This window comes from Narcine bancroftii, unplaced genomic scaffold (assembly GCF_036971445.1).
Source record: "Narcine bancroftii isolate sNarBan1 unplaced genomic scaffold, sNarBan1.hap1 Scaffold_157, whole genome shotgun sequence".
Taxonomy (NCBI): Eukaryota; Metazoa; Chordata; class Chondrichthyes; order Torpediniformes; family Narcinidae; genus Narcine; species Narcine bancroftii.
In genome coordinates this window covers 3,131,797-3,146,852 of record NW_027211892.1, presented here as the reverse complement: position 1 = coordinate 3,146,852, position 15,056 = coordinate 3,131,797, and positions in this window count along the sequence as shown.

Below are 15,056 nucleotides of genomic sequence, written 5' to 3'. Positions count from 1 at the left end.
TGTGGAGAATCCTGGGGAACACTGCAGAACAGAGGGGAACCAAAGGGAGCAGGGGGTACAGATTGGAAAAAATGTGGAGAACCGTGGGGAAACTGCAGGACAGAGGGGAACCAAAGGGAGCAGGAGGAACGGATTGTTAAAATTGGGTCCATGGGGAACACTGCAGGACAGAGGGGAACCAAAGGGAGCAGGGGGTAAAAGTTGGAAAAAGTGGGGAACCTTGGGAAACACTGCAGAACAGAGAGGAATCAAAGGAGGCAGGGGGAGCAGATTGCAAAAAGTTGGGTACTGTGGGGAATACTGCAGAACAGAGTGGAACAAAAGGGAGCAGGGGGAACGGTTTGGAAAAAGTGGGGAACTGTGGGGAACACTGCAGAACAGAGGGGAACAAAAGGGAGCATGGGGAACGGATTGAAAAAAGTGGGGAACCGTGAGGAACAATGCAGAAGAGAGGGGAACGAAAGGGAGCAGGGGGAATTGATTGGTAAAGTGGGGAACCGTGGGGAAAAATGCAGGACAGAGGGGAACGAAAGGGAGCAGGGGGAACGGATTTGAAAAAGTGGGGAACCATGGGTAAAAATGCAGGACAGAGGGGAACGAAAGGGAGCAGGTGGAAAGGATTGGAAAAAGTGGGGAACCGTGAGGAACACTGCAGGACAGAGGGGAACCAAAGGGAGTAGGGGGTACAGGTTGGAAATGTGTGGAATCGTGGGAAACACTGCAGAACAGAGGCGAACCAAAGGGAGCAGGGGGAACAGATTGGAAAAAATGTGGAGAACCATGGGGAAACTGCAGAACAGAGGTGAACCATAGGGAGCATGGGAACAGATTAGAAAAAATGTGGAGAACTGTGGGAAACAATGCAGAACAGAGGGGAACCAAATGGAGCCGGGGGAATGGGTTGGAAAAAGTGGGGAACCGTGGGGATCATTGCAGAACAGAGGGGAGCCAAAGGGAGGAGGGTTAACGGATTCGAAAAAGAGGGGCCCGTTGAGAACACTGCAGGACAGAGGGGAACCAAAGGAAGCAGGGTGAACGGATTGGAAAAAGTGGAGAACCGTGTTGAAAAATGCAGAACAGAGGGGAACAAAAGTGAGCAGGGGGAAAATATTGGAAAAATTGGAGAACCGTGGGGATCACTGCAGGACAGAGGGGAACCAAAGGGAGCATGGTATACAGGTTGGAAAAAGTGAGCAATCGTGGGGAGCACTGCACAATAGAGTGGAACCAAAGGGAGCAGGGGAAATGGATTGGAAAAAGTGGGAAGTGTGGGGAACACTCCAGAACAGAGGGAACCAAAGGGTGCAGGGGGAACAGACTGGAAAAAGTGGAGAACCGTGGGGAACACTGCAGAACAGAGGAGAACCAAAGGAAGTAGGGGGAACGGATTGGAAAAAGTGGTGAACCATGGGGAACACTGCAGGGCAGAGGGGAGCCATAGGGAGCAGGGGGTACAGAATGGAAAAAAAGTGGAGAATCGTGGGGAACACGGCATATAGAGAGGAACCAAAGGGAGCAGGGGGAACGGATTGGAAAAAGTGGGGAAGCGTAGGGAACACTGCAGAACGGAGGAGAACCAAAGGGAGCAGGTGGAACAGATTGGAAAAAATGTGGAGAACCGTGGGGAAAACAGCAGAACAGAGGGGAGCCAAAGGAGCAGGGGGAACAGATTAGAAAAAAGTGGAGAATTGGGGAAAACTGAAGAACAGTGGGGAACCAAAGGAACAGGGGAAACAGATTTGAAAAAGTGGAGAACAGTGTGGAAAAATGCAGAAGAGTGGGGAAACAAAGGGAGCAGGGGAAACGGATTGGAAGAAGTGGGGAACCGTGTGGAAAAATGCAGAACAGAGGGGAACCAAAGGGAGCAGGGTGAATGGATTGGTGAAGTGGGGAACCGTGGGGTAAAATGCAGGACAGAGGGGAACGAAAGGGAGCAGGGGGAACGGAAATGAAAAAGTGGGGAACCGTGATGAAAAATGCAGGACAGAGGGGAACGAAAGGGAGCAGGTAGAACGGATTGGAAAAAGTGGGGAACCGTGGGGAACAAGGCAGGACAGAGGGGAACCAAAGGGAACAGGGGGTACAGGTTGGAAAAGGTGTGGAATCGTGGGGAACATTGCAGAACAGAGGGGAACCAAAGGGAGCCGGGGGAATGGGTTGGAAAAAGTGGGGAACCGTGCAGAACACTGCAGGACAGAGGGGAACCAAAGGGAGCCGGGGGAATGGGTTGGAAAAAGTGGGGAACCGTGGGGATCATTGCATTACAGAGGGGAACAAAAGGGAGCAGGGGGAAAATATTGGAAAAATTGGAGAACCGTGGGGAACACTGCAGGACAGAGGGGAACCAAAGGGAGCATGGTGTATAGGTTGGAAAAAGCGAGCAATCGTGGGGAGCACTGCACAATAGAGTGGAACCAAAGGGAGCAGGGGAAATGGATTGGAAAAACTGGGAAGCGTGGGGAACACTCCAGAACAGAGGGGAACCAAAGGGTGCAGGGGGAACAGACTGGAAAAAGTGGAGAACCGTGGGGTACACTGCAGAACAGAGGAGAACCAAAGGAAGTCGGGGGAACGTATTGGAAAAAGTGGTGAACCATGGCGAACACTGTAGGGCAGAGGGGAGCCATAGGGAGCAGGGGGTACAGAATGGAAAAAAAGTGGAGAATCGTGGGGAACACTGCATATAGAGAGGAACCAAAGGGAGCAGGGGGAACGGATTGGAAAAAGTGGGGAAGCGTAGGGAACACTGCAGAACGGAGGAGAACCAAAGGGAGCAGGTGGAACAGATTGGAAAAAATGTGGAGAACCGTGGGGAAAACAGCAGAACAGAGGGGAGCCAAAGGAGCAGGGGGAACAGATTAGAAAAAAGTGGAGAATTGGGGAAAACTGAAGAACAGTGGGGAACCAAAGGGAGCAGGGGAAACAGATTTGAAAAAGTGGAGAACAGTGTGGAAAAATGCAGAAGAGTGGGGAAACAAAGGGAGCAGGGGGAACAGATTGTAAAAAGTGGGGAACCCTGTGGAAAAATGCAGAAGAGTGGGGAACCAAAGGGAGCAGGGGGAACGGATTGGAAAAAGTGGGGAATCGTGGGGAACACTGCAGGACAGAGGGGAACCAAAGGGAGCACGCGGAACAGATTGGAAAAAGTGGGGAATCGTGAGGAGAACTGCACAATAGATTGGAACCAAAGGGAGCAGGGGAAATGGATTGGAAAAAGTGGGGAAAAGTGGGGAACACTGCAGAACAGAGGTGAATCAAAGGAAGTAGGGGGAACGGAATGGAAAAAGTGGGGAACCATGGGGAACACTGCAGGGCAGAGGGGAACCAAAGGGGGCAGGGGGTACAGAATGTAAAAAATGTGGAGAATCCTGGGGAACACTGCAGAACAGAGGGGAACCAAAGGGAGCAGGGGGTACAGATTGGAAAAAATGTGGAGAACCGTGGGGAAACTGCAGGACAGAGGGGAACCACAGGGAGCAGGAGGAACGGATTGTTAAAATTGGGTCCATGGGGAACACTGCAGGACAGAGGGGAACCAAAGGGAGCAGGGGGTAAAAGTTGGAAAAAGTGGGGAACCTTGGGAAACACTGCAGAACAGAGAGGAATCAAAGGAGGCAGGGGGAGCGGATTGCAAAAAGTTGGGTACTGTGGGGAATACTGCAGAACAGAGTGGAACAAAAGGGAGCAGGGGGAACGGTTTGGAAAAAGTGGGGAACTGTGGGGAACACTGCAGAACAGAGGGGAACAAAAGGGAGCATGGGGAACGGATTGAAAAAAGTGGGGAACCGTGAGGAACAATGCAGAAGAGAGGGGAACGAAAGGGAGCAGGGGGAATTGATTGGTAAAGTGGGGAACCATGGGGAAAAATGCAGGACAGAGGGGAACGAAAGGGAGCAGGGGGAACGGATTTGAAAAAGTGGGGAACCATGGGTAAAAATGCAGGACAGAGGGGAACGAAAGGAAGCAGGTGGAAAGGATTGGAAAAAGTGGGGAACCGTGAGGAACACTGCAGGACAGAGGGGAACCAAAGGGAGTAGGGGGTACAGGTTGGAAATGTGTGGAATCGTGGGAAACACTGCAGAACAGAGGCGAACCAAAGGGAGCAGGGGGAACAGATTGGAAAAAATGTGGAGAACCATGGGGAAACTGCAGAACAGAGGTGAACCATTGGGAGCATGGGAACAGATTAGAAAAAATGTGGAGAACTGTGGGAAACAATGCAGAACAGAGGGGAACCAAACGGAGCCGGGGGAATGGGTTGGAAAAAGTGGGAAAGCGTGGGGAACAGAGTGGAACGAAAGGGAGCAGGTTGTACAGATTGGAAAATGTGGAGAACCGTGGGGAACACTGCAGAACAGAGGTGAACCAAAGGAAGTAGGGGGAACGGAATGGAAAAAGTGGGGAACCATGGGGAAGACTGCAGGGCAGATGGGAACCAGAGGGAGCAGGGGGAACAGATTGGAAAAAATGTGGAGAACCGTGGGGAAACTGCAGGACAGAGGGGAACAAAAGGGAGCAGGAGGAACGGATTGTTAAAATTGGGCCCATGGGGAACACTGCAGGACAGAGGGGAACCAAAGGGAGCAGGGGGTAAAAGTTGGAAAAAGTGGGGAACCTTGGGAAACACTGTAGAACAGAGAGGAATCAAAGGAGGCAGCGGGAGCGGATTGCAAAAAGTGGGGTATTGTGGGGAAAACTGCAGAACAGAGTGGAACAAAAGGGAGCAGGGGGTACGGATCGGAAAAAGTGGGGAACTGTGGGGAACACTGCAGAACAGAGGGGAACAAAAGGGAGCAGTGGAAATGGATTGGAAAAAGTGGGGAACCATGGGGAACACTGCAGGACAGTGGGGAACCAAAGGGAGCAGGGGAAATGGATTGGAAAAAGTGGGGAACCATGGGGAACACTGCAGAACAGTGGGGAACCAAAGGGAGCAGGGGGAATGGATTAGAAAAAATGTGGGGAACCGTGGGGAACAATGCAGAACAGAGGGGAACCAAAGGGAGCCGGGGGAATGGGTTGGAAAAAGTGGGGAACCGTGGGGATCATTGCAGAACAGAGGGGAACCAAAGGGAGCAGCGGTAACGGATTCGAAAAAGAGGGGAACCGTGCAGAACACTGCAGGACAGAGGGGAACCAAAGGGAGCCGGGGGAATGGGTTGGAAAAAGTGGGGAACCGTGGGGATCATTGCAGAACAGAGGGGAACAAAAGGGAGCAGGGGGAAAATATTGGAAAAATTGGAGAACCGTGGGGAACACTGCAGGACAGAGGGGAACCAAAGGGAGCATGGTGTATAGGTTGGAAAAAGCGAGCAATCGTGGGGAGCACTGCACAATAGAGTGGAACCAAAGGGAGCAGGGGAAATGGATTGGAAAAACTGGGAAGCGTGGGGAACACTCCAGAACAGAGGGGAACCAAAGGGTGCAGGGGGAACAGACTGGAAAAAGTGGAGAACCGTGGGGTACACTGCAGAACAGAGGAGAACCAAAGGAAGTAGGGGGAACGTATTGGAAAAAGTGGTGAACCATGGCGAACACTGTAGGGCAGAGGGGAGCCATAGGGAGCAGGGGGTACAGAATGGAAAAAAAGTGGAGAATCGTGGGGAACACTGCATATAGAGAGGAACCAAAGGGAGCAGGGGGAACGGATTGGAAAAAGTGGGGAAGCGTAGGGAACACTGCAGAACGGAGGAGAACCAAAGGGAGCAGGTGGAACAGATTGGAAAAAATGTGGAGAACCGTGGGGAAAACAGCAGAACAGAGGGGAGCCAAAGGAGCAGGGGGAACAGATTAGAAAAAAGTGGAGAATTGGGGAAAACTGAAGAACAGTGGGGAACCAAAGGGAGCAGGGGAAACAGATTTGAAAAAGTGGAGAACAGTGTGGAAAAATGCAGAAGAGTGGGGAAACAAAGGGAGCAGGGGGAACAGATTGTAAAAAGTGGGGAACCCTGTGGAAAAATGCAGAAGAGTGGGGAACCAAAGGGAGCAGGGGGAACGGATTGGAAAAAGTGGGGAATCGTGGGGAACACTGCAGGACAGAGGGGAACCAAAGGGAGCACGCGGAACAGATTGGAAAAAGTGGGGAATCGTGAGGAGAACTGCACAATAGATTGGAACCAAAGGGAGCAGGGGAAATGGATTGGAAAAAGTGGGGAAAAGTGGGGAACACTGCAGAACAGAGGTGAATCAAAGGAAGTAGGGGGAACGGAATGGAAAAAGTGGGGAACCATGGGGAACACTGCAGGGCAGAGGGGAACCAAAGGGGGCAGGGGGTACAGAATGTAAAAAATGTGGAGAATCCTGGGGAACACTGCAGAACAGAGGGGAACCAAAGGGAGCAGGGGGTACAGATTGGAAAAAATGTGGAGAACCGTGGGGAAACTGCAGGACAGAGGGGAACCAAAGGGAGCAGGAGGAACGGATTGTTAAAATTGGGTCCATGGGGAACACTGCAGGACAGAGGGGAACCAAAGGGAGCAGGGGGTAAAAGTTGGAAAAAGTGGGGAACCTTGGGAAACACTGCAGAACAGAGAGGAATCAAAGGAGGCAGGGGGAGCAGATTGCAAAAAGTTGGGTACTGTGGGGAATACTGCAGAACAGAGTGGAACAAAAGGGAGCAGGGGGAACGGTTTGGAAAAAGTGGGGAACTGTGGGGAACACTGCAGAACAGAGGGGAACAAAAGGGAGCATGGGGAACGGATTGAAAAAAGTGGGGAACCGTGAGGAACAATGCAGAAGAGAGGGGAACGAAAGGGAGCAGGGGGAATTGATTGGTAAAGTGGGGAACCGTGGGGAAAAATGCAGGACAGAGGGGAACGAAAGGGAGCAGGGGGAACGGATTTGAAAAAGTGGGGAACCATGGGTAAAAATGCAGGACAGAGGGGAACGAAAGGGAGCAGGTGGAAAGGATTGGAAAAAGTGGGGAACCGTGAGGAACACTGCAGGACAGAGGGGAACCAAAGGGAGTAGGGGGTACAGGTTGGAAATGTGTGGAATCGTGGGAAACACTGCAGAACAGAGGCGAACCAAAGGGAGCAGGGGGAACAGATTGGAAAAAATGTGGAGAACCATGGGGAAACTGCAGAACAGAGGTGAACCATAGGGAGCATGGGAACAGATTAGAAAAAATGTGGAGAACTGTGGGAAACAATGCAGAACAGAGGGGAACCAAATGGAGCCGGGGGAATGGGTTGGAAAAAGTGGGGAACCGTGGGGATCATTGCAGAACAGAGGGGAGCCAAAGGGAGGAGGGTTAACGGATTCGAAAAAGAGGGGCCCGTTGAGAACACTGCAGGACAGAGGGGAACCAAAGGAAGCAGGGTGAACGGATTGGAAAAAGTGGAGAACCGTGTTGAAAAATGCAGAACAGAGGGGAACAAAAGTGAGCAGGGGGAAAATATTGGAAAAATTGGAGAACCGTGGGGATCACTGCAGGACAGAGGGGAACCAAAGGGAGCATGGTATACAGGTTGGAAAAAGTGAGCAATCGTGGGGAGCACTGCACAATAGAGTGGAACCAAAGGGAGCAGGGGAAATGGATTGGAAAAAGTGGGAAGTGTGGGGAACACTCCAGAACAGAGGGAACCAAAGGGTGCAGGGGGAACAGACTGGAAAAAGTGGAGAACCGTGGGGAACACTGCAGAACAGAGGAGAACCAAAGGAAGTAGGGGGAACGGATTGGAAAAAGTGGTGAACCATGGGGAACACTGCAGGGCAGAGGGGAGCCATAGGGAGCAGGGGGTACAGAATGGAAAAAAAGTGGAAAATCGTGGGGAACACTGCATATAGAGAGGAACCAAAGGGAGCAGGGGGAACGGATTGGAAAAAGTGGGGATGCGTAGGAAAAACTGCAGAACAGAGGAGAACCAAAGGGAGCAGGTGGAACAGATTGGAAAAAATGTGGAGAACCGTGGGGAAAACAGCAGAACAGAGGGGACCCAAAGGAGCAGGGGGAACAGATTAGAAAAAAGTGGAGAATTGGGGAAAACTGCAGAACAGTGGGGAACCAAAGGGAGCAGGGGAAACAGATTTGAAAAAGTGGAGAACAGTGTGGAAAAATGCAGAAGAGTGGGGAAACAAAGGGAGCAGGGGGAACAGATTGTAAAAAGTGGGGAACCCTGTGGAAAAATGCAGAAGAGTGGGGAACCAAAGGGAGCAGGGGGAATGGATTGGAAAAAGTGGGGAATCGTGGGGAACACTGCATAACAGAGGGGAACCAAAGGGAGCACGCGGAACAGATTGGAAAAAGTGGGGAACCGTGGCGAACACTGCAGAAAAAAGGGGAGCCAAAGGGAGAACGGGGTACGGATTGGAAAAAGTGGGGAAGCGTGGGGAACACTGCATAACAGAGGGGAACCAAAGGGAGCAGGGGGAACAGATTGGAAAAAATGTGGAGAACCGTGGGGAAACTGCAGAACAGAGGGGAACCAAAGGGAGCAGGGGGTACAGGTTGGAAAAAGTGGGGAATCGTGGGGAACACTGCAGAACAGAGGGGAACCAAAGGTAACAGGGGGAACAGATTGGAAAAAATGTGGAGAACGGTGGGGAACACTGCGGAACCAAAGGAGGCAGGGGGAACTGCTCGGAAATGTGGGAAACCGTGTGGAACAATGCAGAACAGTGGGGAACCAAAGGGAGCAGGGGGAATGTGTTGGAAAAGGTGGAGAACTGTGGGGAACACTGCAGAACAGAGGTGAACCAAAGGGAGCAGGGGGAACGGATTGGAAAAAGTGGGGAATCGTGGGGAACACTGCAGGACAGAGGGGAACCAAAGGGAGAAGGAGGAACAGATTGGAAAAAATGTGGAGAACCGTGGGGAAACTGCAAAACAGAGGGGAACAAAAATGAGCAGGGGGTACAGGATGGAAAAAGTGGGAAATAGTGGGGAACACTGCAGGACAGAGGGGAGCCAAAGGGAGCAGGTGAAATGGATTGGAAAAAGTGGGAAGCGTGGGGAACACTCCAGAACAGAGAGGAACGAAAGGGAGCAGGGGGAACAGATTGGAAAAAGTGGGGAAAAGTGGGGAACACTGCAGAACAGAGGTGAACCAAAGGAAGTAGGGGGAACGGAATGGAAAAAGTGGGGAACCATGGGGAATACTGCAGGGCAGAGGGGAACCAGAGGGAGCAGTGGGTACAGAATGTAAAAAATGTGGAGAATCATGGGGAACACTGCAGAACAGAGGGGAACCAAAGGGAGCAGGGGGAACAGATTGGAAAAAATGTGGAGAACCGTGGGGAAACTGCAGGACAGAGGGGAACCAAAGGGAGCAGGAGGAACGGATTGTTAAAATTGGGCCCATGGGGAACACTGCAGGACAGAGGGGAACCAAAGGGAGCAGGGGGTAAAAGTTGGAAAAAGTGGGGAACCTTGGGAAACACTGCAGAACAGAGAGGAATCAAAGGAGGCAGGGGGAGCAGATTGTAAAAAGTGGGGTACTGTGGGGAAAACTGCAGAACAGAGTGGAACAAAAGGGAGCTGGGGGAACAGATTGGAAAAAATGTGGAGAACCGTGGGGAAACTGCAGGACAGAGGGGAACGAAAGGGAGCAGGTGGAAAGGATTGGAAAAAGTGGGGAACCGTGAGGAACACTGCAGGACAGAGGGGAACCAAAGGGAGTAGGGGGTACAGGTTGGAAATGTGTGGAATCGTGGGAAACACTGCAGAACAGAGGCGAACCAAAGGGAGCAGGGGGAACAGATTGGAAAAAATGTGGAGAACCATGGGGAAACTGCAGAACAGAGGTGAACCATAGGGAGCATGGGAACAGATTAGAAAAAATGTGGAGAACTGTGGGAAACAATGCAGAACAGAGGGGAACCAAACGGAGCCGGGGGAATGGGTTGGAAAAAGTGGGGAACCGTGGGGATCATTGCAGAACAGAGGGGAGCCAAAGGGAGGAGTGTTAACGGATTCGAAAAAGAGGGGCCCGTTGAGAACACTGCAGGACAGAGGGGAACCAAAGGAAGCAGGGTGAACGGATTGGAAAAAGTGGAGAACCGTGTTGAAAAATGCAGAACAGAGGGGAACAAAAGTGAGCAGGGGGAAAATATTGGAAAAATTGGAGAACCGTGGGGATCACTGCAGGACAGAGGGGAACCAAAGGGAGCATGGTATACAGGTTGGAAAAAGTGAGCAATCGTGGGGAGCACTGCACAATAGAGTGGAACCAAAGGGAGCAGGGGAAATGGATTGGAAAAAGTGGGAAGTGTGGGGAACACTCCAGAACAGAGGGAACCAAAGGGTGCAGGGGGAACAGACTGGAAAAAGTGGAGAACCGTGGGGAACACTGCAGAACAGAGGAGAACCAAAGGAAGTAGGGGGAACGGATTGGAAAAAGTGGTGAACCATGGGGAACACTGCAGGGCAGAGGGGAGCCATAGGGAGCAGGGGGTACAGAATGGAAAAAAAGTGGAAAATCGTGGGGAACACTGCATATAGAGAGGAACCAAAGGGAGCAGGGGGAACGGATTGGAAAAAGTGGGGAAGCGTAGGAAAAACTGCAGAACAGAGGAGAACCAAAGGGAGCAGGTGGAACAGATTGGAAAAAATGTGGAGAACCGTGGGGAAAACAGCAGAACAGAGGGGAGCCAAAGGAGCAGGGGGAACAGATGAGAAAAAAGTGGAGAATTGGGGAATACTGCAGAACAGTGGGGAACCAAAGGGAGCAGGGGAAACAGATTTGAAAAAGTGGAGAACAGTGTGGAAAAATGCAGAAGAGTGGGGAAACAAAGGGAGCAGGGGGAACAGATTGTAAAAAGTGGGGAACCCTGTGGAAAAATGCAGAAGAGTGGGGAACCAAAGGGAGCAGGGGGAACGGATTGGAAAAAGTGGGGAATCGTGGGGAACAATGCAGAAGAGAGGGGAACGAAAGGGAGCAGGGGGAATTGATTGGTAAAGTGGGGAACCGTGGGGAACACTGCAGAAAAAAGGGGAGCCAAAGGGAGAACGGGGTACGGATTGGAAAAAGTGGGGAAGCGTGGGGAACACTGCATAACAGAGGGGAACCAAAGGGAGCAGGGGGAACAGATTGGAAAAAATGTGGAGAACCGTGGGGAAACTGCAGAACAGAGGGGAACCAAAGGGAGCAGGGGGTACAGGTTGGAAAAAGTGGGGAATCGTGGGGAACACTGCAGAACAGAGGGGAACCAAAGGTAACAGGGGGAACAGATTGGAAAAAATGTGGAGAACGGTGGGGAACACTGCGGAACCAAAGGAGGCAGGGGGAACAGCTCGGAAATGTGGGAAGCTGTGTGGAACAATGCAGAACAGTGGGGAACCAAAGGGAGCAGGGGGAACAGATTGGAAAAAGTGGGGAATCGTGGGAAGTTCTGCAGATCACTGGGGAACCAAAGGGAGCAGGGGGAAAGGATTGGAAGAAGTGGGGAACCATGTGGAAAAATGCAGAAGAGTGGGGAACCAAAGTGAGAAGGGGGAACGGATTAGAAATGGTGGACAACTGTGGGGAACACTGCAGAACAGAGGGGAACCAAAGGGAGCAGGGGGAACGGATTGGAAGAAGTGGGGAATCGTGGGGAACACTGCAGGACAGAGGGGAACCAAAGGGAGAAGGGGGAACGGATTAGAAATGGTGGACAACTGTGGGGAACACTGCAGAACAGAGGGGAACCAAAGGGAGCACGGGGAACAGATTGGAAAAAGTGGAGAATCGTGGGAAGTTCTGCAGATCACTGGGGAACCAAAGGGAGCAGGGTGAAAGGATTGGAAAAAGTGGGGATGCGTGGGGAACACTGAAGTACAGAGGGGAACCAAAGGGAGCAGGGGGAACAGATTGGAAAAAATGTGGAGAACCGTGGGGAAACTGCAGAACAGAGGGGAACCAAAGGGAGCAGGGGGAACAGATTGGAAAAAATGTGGAGAACCGTGGGGAAACTGCAGAACAGAGGGGAACCAAAGGGAGCAGGGGGTACAGGTTGGAAAAAGTGGGGAATCGTGGGGAACACTGAAGTACAGAGGGGAACCAAAGGTAACAGGGCGAACAGATTGGAAAAAATGTGGAGAACGGTGGGGAACACTGCGGAACCAAAGGAGGCAGGGGGAACAGCTCGGAAAAGTGGGAAACCGTGTGGAACAATGCAGAACAGTGGGGAACCAAAGGGAGCATGGGGAACAGATTGGAAAAAGTGGGGAATCGTGGGAAGTTCTGCAGATCACTGGGGAACCAAAGGGAGCAGGGTGAAAGGATTGGAAAAATTGGGAAACAGTGGGGAACACTGCAGAACAGAGGCGAACCAAAGGGAGCAGGGGGAACTGACTGGAAAAAGTGGGGAATCGTGCGGAACACTGCAGGACAGAGGGGAACCAAAGGGAGAAGGGCGAACAGTTTGGAAAAAATGTGGAGAACCATGGGGAAACTGCAAAACAGAGGGGAACCAAAGTGAGCAGGGGGTACAGGTTGGAAAAAGTGGGGAATAGTGGGGAACACTGCAGGACAGAGGGGAGCCAAAGAGAGCAGGGGAAATGGATTGGAAAAAGTGGGAAAGCGTGGGGAACAGAGAAGAACGAAAGGGAGCAGGTTTTACAGATTGGAAAATGTGGAGAACCGTGGGAACACTGCAGAACAGAGGTGAACCAAAGGAAGTAGGGGGAACGGAATGGAAAAAGTGGGGAACCATGGGGAAGACTGCAGGGCAGATGGGAACCAGAGGGAGCAGGGGGAACAGATTGGAAAAAATGTGGAGAACCGTGGGGAAACTGCAGGACAGAGGGGAACAAAAGGGAGCAGGAGGAACGGATTGTTAAAATTGGGCCCATGGGGAACACTGCAGGACAGAGGGGAACCAAAGGGAGCAGGGGGTAAAAGTTGGAAAAAGTGGGGAACCTTGGGAAACACTGCAAAACAGAGAGGAATCAAAGGAGGAAGGGGGAGCGGATTGCAAAAATTGGGGTACTGTGGGGAAAACTGCAGAACAGAGTGGAACAAAAGGGAGCAGGGGGTACGGATCGGAAAAAGTGGGGAACTGTGGGGAATACTGCAGAACAGAGGGGAACAAAAGGGAGCAGGGGAAATGGATTGGAAAAACTCGGGAACCATGGGGAACACTGCAGAACAGTGGGGAACCAAAGGGAGCAGGGAAAATGGATTGGAAAAAGTGGGGAACCATGGGGAACACTGCAGAACAGTGGGGAAGCAAAGGGAGCAAGGGCAACGGATTGAAAAAAGTGGGGAACAGAGTGGAAAAATGCAGAACAGTGAGTAAACAAAGGGAGCAGGGGAAATGGATTGGAAGAAGTGGGGAACCGTGTGGAAAAATGCAGAACAGAGGGGAACCAAAGGGAGCAGGGTGAATGGATTGGTGAAGTGGGGAACCGTGGGGTAAAATGCAGGACAGAGGGGAACGAAAGGGAGCAGGGGGAACGGAAATGAAAAAGTGGGGAACCGTGATGAAAAATGCAGGACAGAGGGGAACGAAAGGGAGCAGGTAGAACGGATTGGAAAAAGTGGGGAACCGTGGGGAACAAGGCAGGACAGAGGGGAACCAAAGGGAACAGGGGGTACAGGTTGGAAAAGGTGTGGAATCGTGGGGAACATTGCAGAACAGAGGGGAACCAAAGGGAGCCGGGGGAATGGGTTGGAAAAAGTGGGGAACCGTGGGGATCATTGCAGAACAGAGGGGAACCAAAGGGAGCAGCGGTAAAGGATTCGAAAAAGAGGGGAACCGTGCAGAACACTGCAGGACAAAGGGGAACCAAAGGAAGCAGGTGGAACGGATTGGAAAAAGTGGGGAACCGTGTTGAAAAATGCAGAACAGAGGGGAACCAAAGGGTGCAGGGGGAACAGACTGGAAAAAGTGGAGAACCGTGGGGTACACTGCAGAACAGAGGAGAACCAAAGGAAGTAGGGGGAACGTATTGGAAAAAGTGGTGAACCATGGGGAACACTGCAGGGCAGAGGGGAGCCATAGGGAGCAGGGGGTACAGAATGGAAAAAAAGTGGAGAATCGTGGGGAACACGGCATATAGAGAGGAACCAAAGGGAGCAGGGGGAACGGATTGGAAAAAGTGGGGAAGCGTAGGGAACACTGCAGAACGGAGGAGAACCAAAGGGAGCAGGTGGAACAGATTGGAAAAAATGTGGAGAACCGTGGGGAAAACAGCAGAACAGAGGGGAGCCAAAGGAGCAGGGGGAACAGATTAGAAAAAAGTGGAGAATTGGGGAAAACTGAAGAACAGTGGGGAACCAAAGGAACAGGGGAAACAGATTTGAAAAAGTGGAGAACAGTGTGGAAAAATGCAGAAGAGTGGGGAAACAAAGGGAGCAGGGGGAACAGATTGTAAAAAGTGGGGAACCCTGTGGAAAAATGCAGAAGAGTGGGGAACCAAAGGGAGCAGGGGGAACGGATTGGAAAAAGTGGGGAATCGAGGGGAACACTGCTGGACAGAGGGGAACCAAAGGGAGAAGGGCAAACAGTTTGGAAAAAATGTGGAGAACCGTGGGGAAACTGCAAAACAGAGGGGAACCAAAGTGAGCAGGGGGTACAGGTTGGAAAAAGTGGGGAATAGTGGGGAACACTGCAGGACAGAGGGGAGCCAAAGAGAGCAGGGGAAATGGATTGGAAAAAGTGGGAAAGCGTGGGGAACAGAGAGGAACGAAAGGGAGCAGGTTGTACAGATTGGAAAATGTGGAGAACCGTGGGGAACACTGCAGAACAGAGGTGAACCAAAGGAAGTAGGGGGAACGGAATGGAAAAAGTGGGGAACCATGGGGAAGACTGCAGGGCAGATGGGAACCAAAGGGAGCAGGGGGAACAGATTGGAAAAAATGTGGAGAACCGTGGGGAAACTGCAGGACAGAGGGGAACAAAAGGGAGCAGGAGGAACGGATTGTTAAAATTGGGCCCATGGGGAACACTGCAGGACAGAGTGGAACAAAAGGGAGCAGTGGGTACGGATCGGAAAAAGTGGGGAACTGTGGGGAACACTGCAGAACAGAGGGGAACAAAAGGGAGCAGTGGAAATGGATTGGAAAAAGTGGGGAACCATGGGGAACACTGCAGGTCAGTGGGGAACCAAAGGGAGCAGGGGAAATGGATTG